The sequence below is a fragment of the Sinocyclocheilus rhinocerous genome, unplaced genomic scaffold, assembly GCF_001515625.1.
Source record: "Sinocyclocheilus rhinocerous isolate Xijiao unplaced genomic scaffold, SAMN03320098_v1.1 scaffold562, whole genome shotgun sequence".
NCBI classification, from domain to species: Eukaryota; Metazoa; Chordata; class Actinopteri; order Cypriniformes; family Cyprinidae; genus Sinocyclocheilus; species Sinocyclocheilus rhinocerous.
The window spans coordinates 1,144,218-1,156,435 of NW_015641608.1; the positions used below are offsets into that span (position 1 = coordinate 1,144,218).

Below are 12,218 nucleotides of genomic sequence, written 5' to 3' on the forward strand. Positions count from 1 at the left end.
AACTCTTAGTAAAACAAAATAGTGGTCATAATCATGCTGAGGCTGTTGTTGTAGTAAAAGTTTTTAATATATGCCAACTTGCGCATATGATCCGCTCCGTGCGATCACGTCTCTGGACAGGAGCCAAAGTCCGGATCAGACTGTGCGCGCTGCCGCGGTTTGCGTGAAACAACGTGAAACCAGACCTAATTTTCACCAATTGAAAGCATATTTACACTGTCTGAATCGCTCCCTATCACCTACATTGTGCACTTCGAACCATTCACTGTACAGGAAATAATACACTGTGAACAAGTGACCGATCTCAGCCGCTTCAGCATCTATTTATAGGGCGGGCGCTTCGGATTCTAGAGAGCATTTGATTGGTCAGAAGATTTGATGAGAAGATGAAGTACGATGTGACGTCAAAAAAATCGTTGAGCCGTTTTGGCGGAAGTGACGAACTGCAAGCTTTGAATGCTTATATCTTATAAATGCGAATTTTGTCACTGTTTTGGAGCACACTGCCTTATAGATAACCTTAAGACTAACATATTGATACTAACACCCAAAAAAAACTTTAATTCTGATTTCATGGGGACTTTAAAATGATCTGATCGCAAGCAGAGAAGCAAAATTGGGTTAAAGGGTTAGAATAGAAATTGTGCTTCAGTAATTTTGCGTTAAATTATTTTAACGCATTAAGGATTGTAAAATTAATCGCATGCATTAACGCGTTAACATTGACAGCACTAAAAAAATACATAAATATATAATATTAGCTTATAGGCATTTTTGATTTTTTTTTCTTATCTTGGTGTTTTTATACATTTTTATGCTATATCTCAAAATTTGCTTAAAGTGTATGGATGGACACTCAATCATTGGCTTTATTTGAATATCAACTGATATTCAGGTGTTCTGAGACACAGGTATTCTACAACAACGTAACATTAAGTTTCTTTCACAATCTCTACCTCCTTCTCTCTCCCTTTCTTTCTTTGTCTTTCTTTTTCTCCTTCTTTTGCCTGTATAGTGACTTGCTATGTTCTTGCTTTCTCTGTCTGCTACATCTCCTCTGTCTCTCTCTCCAGTTTCTATACAACACCAACCTGGACACATATACACACATGATCCATATATCATACACAAACCCTGCTATAATTCTTAACAATCAATCAGTAAGAAAAAAAAAAAACACATGAACACTTACCTATCTAATGGTGGTATCATAGGAGGAGGGGCACTGGGAGGTAATGGGAAACCTGAAAATGCAGGCATAAACAGATATTATGTGAATAATGATATGGTGAAATCAAAACTGTAAGCATGAAAAAGGAGAAATATTAAAATAAGTGTATATGCAGTACAGTTGTTTTCAAATGGCTTTATATGATTTCATTTATCATAGAAAATGCATGTTTGTGTCTGTGTGCGTATGTCCAGATGTCCTGAATTCAAATGACTCAACACTGTTTATGACACATCAAGACATAATTCAACAAACGCAGTGGCCTGCAACTTTTACTGCCCCGCTAACCATGACGCCCTCCCTTAAATGCGTGTGTGAAACAAATGGGCCTTCGCAGCACCCCAAAAAAACACATTCTCCATCACATGGCTGAGGCACACTTATCTGCTTTGATCACACTCAGCCACAGACTCACAAACATTCATGCACATCTGGGCACCATCCCCCTTTTGTTTTTCCATGGACCCCTGATGGGAGCCAGCTCCAAAAGACAGTTTTCAACAACAACAAAAATGACTAAAAAAAAGGCTAAAGAAAAACAGTAATTTGAGGAACACAGAAGTCACGCAGCTATGACTAACATAGAACGAGGCAGAAATGCAGCGTCCCCTCCAACGGATGCATCCACTCACACAGAGCCTCACAAATCATCTGTGTTGTCCTTGAAACTTCAGAGTCCTCTAAGAAAGTATGTGCTTTGTGAACTATGCCCTAAACTGCTCTTTTTTTCAGTCTGCCTGTGGATGCTATGCTAATTTATGTCAGAGATCTGTTGCAAGCTCTAAAATAGTTCAGTAAGATCACAGATCTGCTTCTAGTGCATATTAACAGATGCTCCAAACACTGTTTCTATGCCATATAAATTTGTCAATGTGTATTTTGAGCAAGTTTGTTTCAAATATGTTTTTTATTTCTATTCAACAAAGAATTGATCATATAAAAAATTCTTAATCAGAATATCAGCATATTAGAATTTCTGAAGGATCATGTGACACTGAAGACTGGAGTAATGACTGCTGAAAATTCAGCTTTGCCATCACAGAAATAAATAAATTACATTAATTAATTACATTTTAAAATATATTAACATGGAAAAGTTATTTCAAATTTCACAATATTAGTGTTTTGGTCAAATGCAGCCTTGGTGAGCATAATAGACTTCTTTCCAAAACACAGAAAAAAAAATCTTAAATATCATGTTCATTCAAAATACAGACACCATACAATCTAAAGTGCATAAATCTAGTTTAAGAAACACTGTAAAAGTATTGTGCATTCTTAGTTCATGTTATGCTATTGCATTACCAATAATGTTAATAAATAGAACATTGCTGTATAGTGTTTCAATATTAATTCACAATGAATGAATGAATGAATAAGTTTAATTTCTATACATTTTAGTGTGACGGAGATGACATACAGTATCAGGAAGTACTTCACAAGTTAGCATTTGTGTCTCTTTTTTTTTTTTTTCTTGTTTTTCATATTTCTTGATTTTCTTTTAACTAAGGTTAGAAGTTTTTATATTTTGGGTAGCTGGACCTTTATTGAAAATATATATTGTGTAAAGGTACTTTATGAATGTTTACAACCATTAATGTCCTCTAAAATAATCAAAATGGATCACTGGACTCTTTTTGCACAAAAATATTTAGACTATCAGTACAAAAATGTAAAATACAAATCATCTACTAACAAATCTGTCATTAAAATTATGATTTGAATGAAAAAAGCTCTCACTCCCCCACAACCCCATTTAATCAAGACATTCCTCTCCTCCCCCCCCTTCCCTCCCTTTCAGCACAGCTGGGTCATTCAGCACATTTCCAGTGCCACGATTCTGCTGGCATGGCACTTTTTCTTTCTTCCCGCCCTGAGCTATTTTTAGCCACACGCAGCACATTAACAACACAAAAGGAACAGCGTGGCCGTAACGGGACAGCGATATCCGCAGGGGGAGCGAGTCAAAAAGAGAAGCCTATAACTTAAAGATGGGGAGGTGGGCTTCTACGATAAAACGAAAATAGCCCGTTTTGGATTAAAAGCTGAACTTCAAAGGCTGGGCCTGACCAGGAAGTTTGATATTTTGACTGTATTAAAAAGGATGAGTGGGTCCTGAAAAACAGGATGATGGGTGAATCAGTCAGTGAGAGGTCTGAGAGGGCCGGAGGAGGGGTGGCAGGATTTGGTAGAAAGCGATTTCTGATGGGGCTTTGAAGCAGAAGAGGAGTAGAGTTAAGAGAGCTCAACTATAGACTTCCTGTCGAAAGTGTGGAGGAGCAGCATCTGAGCAGGAAGTTAGGCAAACTGACAGCCAGCAGGCCTGCGCTGCAGAGGTAAACCTGGAGAGAATTACAGACACCTGGATACAGACGCACCAGCTCAAGCGCATATGTTGTCAGACTCCTACAGAGACACATGCATGCAGCTCAATATTTAGTCACTGTCAAATGAAACACGCACAGCTGCTGCAGCTCATCTGGTTTAGCACCTGAACTCTAACCTTGAACCTGAAGCACACACAGCATTTTGGGGCATCATGGAGCATTTCACTGCGTTTTGAATCACAGCCCTAGAGTGCAATATTTTAACACAGAAAACACATCAACAAACTACTTCATGGGGAAATAGAGGCAGATTCAGTTCCGTTTGCTATACCATACCAGGCAAAAAATAATGTTTACGTTTTAAGTAGACCAATAAGACATGTGTTTAGGATATTTAGGATCTCAGAAGACAGCAGGTAGCTCAACATGGGTATGAATCAATCACATCCTGGATAAATGTTGTCATGGCAACCACAGATTCCCTACGGATGACCATATGTACAATGCAGTGCAATTAAAACATATCAACATGACCTTTGACCTCCCCTGTGCTGGTCTGGTCAAAAAAGGTCCAGTCACATGGATCAAAATAAGTCTCTTATGCTAATCAAGGCTGCATTTATTTGATTAAAAACACAGTAAAAACAGTAATATTTCATTACATATTATTACAAATTAAATAGTGCTGTCAAATGATTAATCGCGATTAATCACATACAAAATAAAAGTTTTTGTTTACAGAATATATGTGTGTGTACTGTGTATATTTATTATGTATACATAAATATACACACATGCATACTGTATATAAGAAAAATATGTTATGTTTATATGTTAAATATATTTATATATAATATAAATTATATTAATATAAATATATAGATGTACATACATGTAAATATTTTCTAAATATATACTGTATGTGTGTGTCTTTACATATACATAATAAATATACACAGTACACACACACATATATTCTGTAAACAATAACTTTTATTTTGGATGCGATTAATCATTTGACAGCACTAAAATTAAAACAACTGTTTTCTATTTTAGTATATTTTAAAATGCAATTTATTCCTGTGATGACAAAGCTGAATTTTCAGCAGCCATTATCCCAGTCTTCAGTGTCACATGATCCTTCAGATCATGCTGATTTGATGCATAAAAAATATTTCTTATCAATGTAAAAAAAAATTTGCATTTTTAAAAATATAAATATTTTGTAGCATTATAAATGTCTTTACTGTCAATTTTGATCAATTTAATGCACCCTTGCTGAATAAAAGTATTAATTTTCTTTCTTTCTTTCTTTTTTTTTAACTAATGCCAAACAGAAATTTTGAACAGAAATCTATTCTACTATAATTTATTAAGCAAATATATTCAGAAACACAACATAAAAATCTTTAATTTAATAGTATTATGAGGATCGACCCGCTGGTTATGAGAATAATCTGATTTACATGTAATAAGCTGGTTAATATGCTGCACTACACAACTATTAGAAGTGAAAATTTTGCTCAAGGACAAGCTGAAGAAAAACCTGCAATGTCGGAACATTCACATGTTACTACGTCACTACACACAGCACAGACCCGTCCCTTTTCTGCTGACACAAGTGAGTGTGCATGAGTGTACAACACATACCGGGTGGTGGTGGTATGAGGGGTGGTGTGGTGCCGATGGAGGGAGGAGGGAAAGGTGGAGGTGGGATATTGGGAGGAAAGAAGGGCAACAGCTTTGGGGAAGATAGCTCTGTGTCCGAGGACTGCTCTGACACGACCTGAAATCACACAGATATATGAGATCGGTACTCTACTATTTATAGTGATTCACTCTTTGTGTCCATCAAGCACGCAAAAACACACCTGGATGTTATTTTCATCAGCGCTGTGACGTCTTCTGCCTTCCACTCGACTGATGGTCCCTGCTTGTCCTCCGACAACATTGATCGAACCACTCGACTTCCTGCATTCACACCCACATGCATAAATCAAAGTCGGATCATTATGTTGAGTCCATATGTGTGAGTGAGGAGGATGAAATGTGCGCTGCACACTGCAAGCTGAACACAAAAGATCCTGGTTCTTTTTCGCACTATAGGACACTTGGCACACACACAATCGCACACAATCTCAGTCAATGCTATTTTCCTGCTGATCTGGGAAATCTCCTCTGATGTGCTCGACAATATTTTTAGCTCATGTACACACAGCAGTTACACACTTGCGCGAATGTGTGGTAGTCGTCACCATTCATAAATCTTCAAGTCCCCTGAAACAAGGCTACAAATACTCTCAGTAATGCACAAATGAACTAGGCAATAACCTATTTCAGTCACTAAAAATTAATCAGACAGAACAGAGCGCATTAATACTGCATTAAACATTATGCATGCTGCAAGAAAAGTAAGCATTCAAGAGTCTAAGTAACACGGACAGCTTGTCTGCAGAAGTCTCTCTTATTGTTTCTGTCTTGCTGGTGAAGTTTGGGACAGAGTCAACTATGGGGGGAAAAATACACATTCAAATGTAAAATCCTGAAATTGACACACTTCTGGTGTTTCAGCAGACACGACAGTGGATTTAAGTGCTACCCACTCATGATTTTATAAAAAAGGGACACATAAAAAAATTCACACCCCAGCCATGGCTCTGCAGTCTGCTCTCATCGCATGTTCTCTGTATTTTTAATCTTAGCAATGTACGTCATGCAGTAAACATTTTAGACACATTTCTTCATTTAAAATGATAGTTCACCTAAAAATAAAAACGCTGTCATCATTTACACACACAAAAGAAGATATTTTCAGAATGCTGGTAATCAAACAGTTTTGCGTACCATTGACTGCAATTGCATGGACTGAAAAAAAACACAGACAATTAGTAAAATATCTTCTTTTATGTTCCACAGAAGAAAAAAGCCTGTACCGGTTTGGAAAGACATGAGGGTAAGTAAATGATGAATTTTTTGGTGTACTATCCCTTTAAAGGTGCATTCAGTAATTTTCCCTCATTAAAAATGTTTTACACTTAAAAAAATAAATAAATAAAAATTCTACTACAGACTTTTTTTTTAGAATGTTTCAATTAGTAGGGTCCAATACAATATTGTAAACAATCACTGTATGAACAATTAAACTAAATTTCTAGATTAAATTAGATTTCTAAACTGTTTTAAAGAATAAAACATAAACATAGATTGTTGTTTCGTTCACAATAAGATCAATAATAAGCATTCAGTCATGCTGACTTTAACTCCCATTCATGGAGCATACAGTCAAGCTGTACCTGAATATGCACATGAACTCATGTGTTTTTTTTGTGCAAAAACATTGCATTTTAATGGGGCTGAACAAGATCGAATGACAATCTTTGTTAAGGCCCGTTTGATTCAGAAAATGCCACATCATGCTCTGTGTTTAAACGGGTATACTGTGACTGACTCCTGCATCCTGTCTGTGCGTGTATGTGTAATAATGAAAGCCGGACTGTTGCTTTACCCTTGAATGCTCTGGTTCATACACATCCCCCTGAGCGAGGCATAACCTTCAACTGATCGAGAAGAAGTTCAAGGAATGGCTGATTAAAAATCACCCCCGCTAACTCCTACCCAGGACCAAAGGCAGTCTGGACCACCAGGACTGAACCATGGTGTGTGTGTATTTGTGTTGGGTCTCATAGAAAAGTAATAGTGAAATATTAGGAGGTTTCAACAGTCAGGATGTTTTCTTCAGGGGAGAACAAAAAACAAGAGCTGATAGAAATCAAGTGGAAAAAATGAGAATTTTTTTTTTAACCGGTGTAAACAGGGATGATAATATGAGTAGGGAGCATTTGGGACAACAGCAGAAAGCCATTATCACGTAATGATGTTGTTAATGGGAACATGGCTGGCACGCACAGTAAATAAGCGGCCATTAAGAGTGCTACACTGCCCTTACGCCAAACAATTCGACTGCACAAGATGATTTAAGAACAAAAATACAGAAAACAGCAACAGAAATGACACAGTATAGTCATTCTACTGACTCGTCATTAAAAATTCTTGATACAGTTTTTTTTAAACTTGCTGCACATTGTATGCAAAGGCTGACTGGCCTTCTCTGAACACATAAGATGCTTCAATGGTACACCTTTAAGATCAATTTAATCAATTTAAATGACTGCTTACAGTAGGCTGATTATAATATGCATCAGTACATGGACTGAATTTGGAAGGAAGATGGTCGCATTCACTCTACTAGGAAAACACTTTAAAAGACTCTGAAATTGCTTTTAAATGGTTTTAGGACTCAAGCCAAAGACCCTTTAAATTAAAATGTTGGCTAACTAAAGGGACAGTTTACCAAAAAACTAAAATTCTGTTACCATATATTCTCCCTTATGTTGTTCCAAGAAGTAAAATGTGTGTAATGTGTGTGAATGGGTTGGTTGGTTTCACTGGTTCATACTGATGTGTTTGATAAAGGATTGATGTACCTGGATGAGTGTTCTGACAGATCACTACTAGAATTCTGATGAACCTGGAGAGAGAGAGAGTGAGAAAGAACACATTTATATGTATACACACTCATTCTACATACACAGGTGTTTCCAAAACCTCATGAGCTGCCTATAGAAGCAGCATTTTACGTCGCCATAGGCACTTCCAAAGTAAAAGTTGTTCCAAAAGGTAAGAATCCAGTAAGTTGTCTCCTCCTAGGATATATTGTTTTAGCCTAATTCTAAGGCACAGTTTCACATGTGGCGAAGGCAGTTCCAGAATGCACTGCACTGAGCTCAGTGGCAAAAATCTGGCAGACGAGGCAAAAGAAATGCTCATAAAAGAAAAGAAAAGAAAAGAAAATTATAATAAAAGAACATTTTAAATAAATAAAATTTCATTTTGCCCAATATTTGTGAATGCTATATATTTTTTATGTTTGTAATTGATTATTGTTTATAATTAATTGATTGTAAATGATTATTGTGCCATTAGCTTAGCAACATGCTAATGTCAAACTGCCTGAAACAATTGCAAATTGTTCATGATGCATTCAAGTCATGTCGAAAACAATATATTTACGACTTGAGTGCACATGAACACCACTACAAAGTTGTAATTATGAGTGGTAAACTCATATTTTCTTCGAGCCCTAAGTTTCTGGGTTGAGGGCATCAGTAAGAAAACATGAAACATTGGATGCAGTGTCTGTATTGATGATAAATTTGTTGAAATTAATTACTTTTTTTATACAATAAAACTAGCTAAGTTCCATGATCAAATATGATAGTAATGTACAATTACAATAGAATATGTAATGAGAGTTCCAAATCAGTCACTTCCCTTACAAAATTGAACCGTGGTTTTACTACAAATAAAACCAAGAAAAAAAATAACAGCATGCAAATTAATTTGGCTAATCTAACCACAGTTTAACCATGGGATTTGTAGTAGAATTGTGGTTATACAAATGGTAATTAATATGCTGAAAAACCATGGTTACTACACTTTTACTATAATAAAACTATGGTTAATTGTTGCAATGGTTATGAGGCTTCGTGAAAGTTAGGAAGCTTGTCTATGTAGGCAGCTAGGTAACTCACTGGGCTTTGGAACAGAGCTAGCAAATCTGAAACCACAGTAAATGCCCTGTCACAGCTCATTATCAACATCTTACTATGAACCATCATGATAGAAGTAAGGGCATATTTTAGTTATGCTAAATGTACCATTATTTTGCTTGATGACCCCAGGCTCAGGATCTCTAGGCTCATGCGTAGTCGTCTCTGTTAGTCACAGTATGCCTTCCAGGTGTCCTCATTAAAACCATAGTTAAAGTAGTCAGACAGATCCGCACCTGCGTTTATACACAACACATGCTGTTAGAGTGTGTACTAGAGAAAAAGGTACATTTGAATCTGAGGTAGACTAACACACACACACACACTTCACACATCTTAACGCAATCAGCTGCACCTGGCTTCCTCCATGGCTTCTCCTCAAAGGACTCCACATCCACCTGCAGGACATTGCCTTCAGCATCCAGATCCAGCCCTCTGGACTTGGAGCCTGACTCACAGAAGATAAGACTTTAGAGGCTGGATTCCCACACACAGATTAAACCAAACCCAGAGAAACGTCCTAAAGGGATTCTCAGCAGCACAGTTCAGTCAGGCTAAAATTGAAGCTTTCTTCAGGAATGCATGGTGGTAATTTAAGAAACATAAAATATAGAATATGTATTTGATTATAAATATTCTGGAAATATTTAAAGATTTTGAATTGAAATGTCTATAAGTTTAATAATAATTGTAATTAATTTTAAATGTGGAATGACACTTATGGTGTTTATGTGCAATCTAACAGGAGGCGTGATTAGGAGGTGTTATCAATAATTTATTTTTTGTATGAATTATTGAATTATTAACTTTTTTGATAACTTAACTTTGGTAATGGTGGAGGAGTTCAGCATGAAAATATTACAATATTTGCAAAATTATTTTGGCCACCACACTGTAGAAAAGGTCAAAATGATATTACTTTTTGGGGGTCATCATTTTAATTATAAATTAAAGCTGCAAGCAGCGTTGAAAGGGCCCTCGCACCCGGGCTCACCACCACCCAGTGGCTTTAGGAAAAGTGAACGTGAGCAATATGCATTTAAAGTGGTAAATATACGAGGAATTTGTCAAAGTAATTTATGTGTGTCAAACTTCCTGCTGCCAGCTGGTGGCGCTATGACTATAACTGAATATTGACATGTAGATGTCTTCAAGCCAGGACTTTGATCAAAACTTATGAAGTTTGGTGCACATTGAACATGGTTTGTTTGAGTTAGTGTAAAACAAGTCATTTCCTGTTGCCAGCAGGTAGCGCTATTATTATAACAGAATATTGGCCTTTAGATGTGTTCAGGCCAGGACTCTTATCGAACATGTGAAGTTTGGGACAGATCAGACATTGTATGGCTGAGTTACAAAAACTTCTATTCCCATGGCGAAACATTGAATTTTGTCAGGCTACAAAGGACACACCCTTTAACGAAAACTCAAGATCTTCGCAATTTAACATCGCAAAGGTCTTTAGAATAGACTGACCAAATATAATGTTGATGTCATTAAATTTCTAGGAGGAGTTTGTTAGAGCATAAAATATGCCACTTCCTGTTGCCAGCAGGTGGCGCTATGACTATAACTTCTGCAGTTATACTTCTGCAGTTTGGGGCAGATTGGACATTGTCTGCCTGAATTATAACAACTTCCTATTTCATGGTGAAACATTGAATTTTGTCAGGCCGCCACGGACACATCCTTCAATGAAAACTCAGAATATTTGCAATTTAACGTCACAAAGGGCTTTAGATTACACTGACCAAATATGGTGTTGATCTGTTTACATCTCTAGGAGGAGTTCGTTTAAATACAACGCCTGGAAATGGCAAAAACGGCACAAAACTTGCAGAGAAAATGTAAAATAACAGACTTCCTGTTCGTACCGGGAGACTTTTTTGTAGGTATTGGTGTGTTAAATATGTCTACCGAATTTCGTACATGTATGTGAAACATAGCTCGAGGGGCACTTCATTGAAATTTTATAGGTGGCGCTATTGAGCCATTTTGCCACACCCACTTCTGAAACCCATATCAGATGTAAATTTTCACCACTTCTGGCACGTGTGCAAAGTTTCATGAGTTTTCAAGCATATTTAGGCCCTCAAAAATGCGATTCATTTTGGAGAAGAAGAAGAAACGGAGCAATTCCAATAGGGTCCTCGCACCACCGGTGCCTGGGCCCTAATAAATAATGCAGTGACGGGAATGCACAAAGAATTTCCAGGCACATGGTAATTAAAATGAGCTAATATTTAAAAATATTTTGTAATTCAATGAACTGAACATCTTTATTCCTGATACAGAGGTCTTTATGTTCAGACTGATGGAACTGGAACCAAATGACCTACAGAGCAAACCACAAACAGATCGTTAAGAATCATTATAACAATTTATTAGACCCAGAATACTTTAAAATGTCATCAGTATCTCTGTATGACATGAGAAGACTTGACACAATGACATATATAACTAAAATTGTCCAAACTTCTGACTGAATTACTCACGAGCCCTGAGATCCGCCTGTTTTAATGTCACCGATGGTCACACAGACATCATCATCACTGTCTGATTCACTGTCCTTTGAGGGGGAAAAACAAGAAACAATTGTTTGTTAAATGAATATGCACTACATTATCATGGCTAACTGATATAAATAAGTTTAAAATATGTTTTCCTAAAACGAGCACCTGGTAATTGAGTCCATTCATGCCATCCACATCACCAATCAGAGCACTGCAGAAGTGAGATATATGTTTATCCAATTAGATTATACAATAGTGCATGTATTGAATGATCACAAAAATAAGATTCTTCAAACTAGGGAAAGATATGGAATGGATTTAACTAAATGACAGTTCAGGAATGAGATGTATACATAAAAAGTGGTTTTAAGCAAAATAATACATTTTTAATTATTTTAATTATTTTTTATTTGAAATTTTAATTAATTTAAACATTTTTAGTGCCATATTTCATCAGATCAGTTACTACAGAATACTACGACTATACGACTAAAAAAAACCTTTAAATGAATTTTGATATTAAATATATATATATATA

At 36.4% G+C, this 12,218-nt stretch overlaps 1 pseudogene; it reads right to left on the reverse strand.

The window, feature by feature from the left end:
• Positions 1–12,218, reverse strand: part of LOC107755224 (pre-mRNA 3'-end-processing factor FIP1-like) — a 33,271-nt pseudogene that overhangs the window by 14,379 nt on the left and 6,674 nt on the right.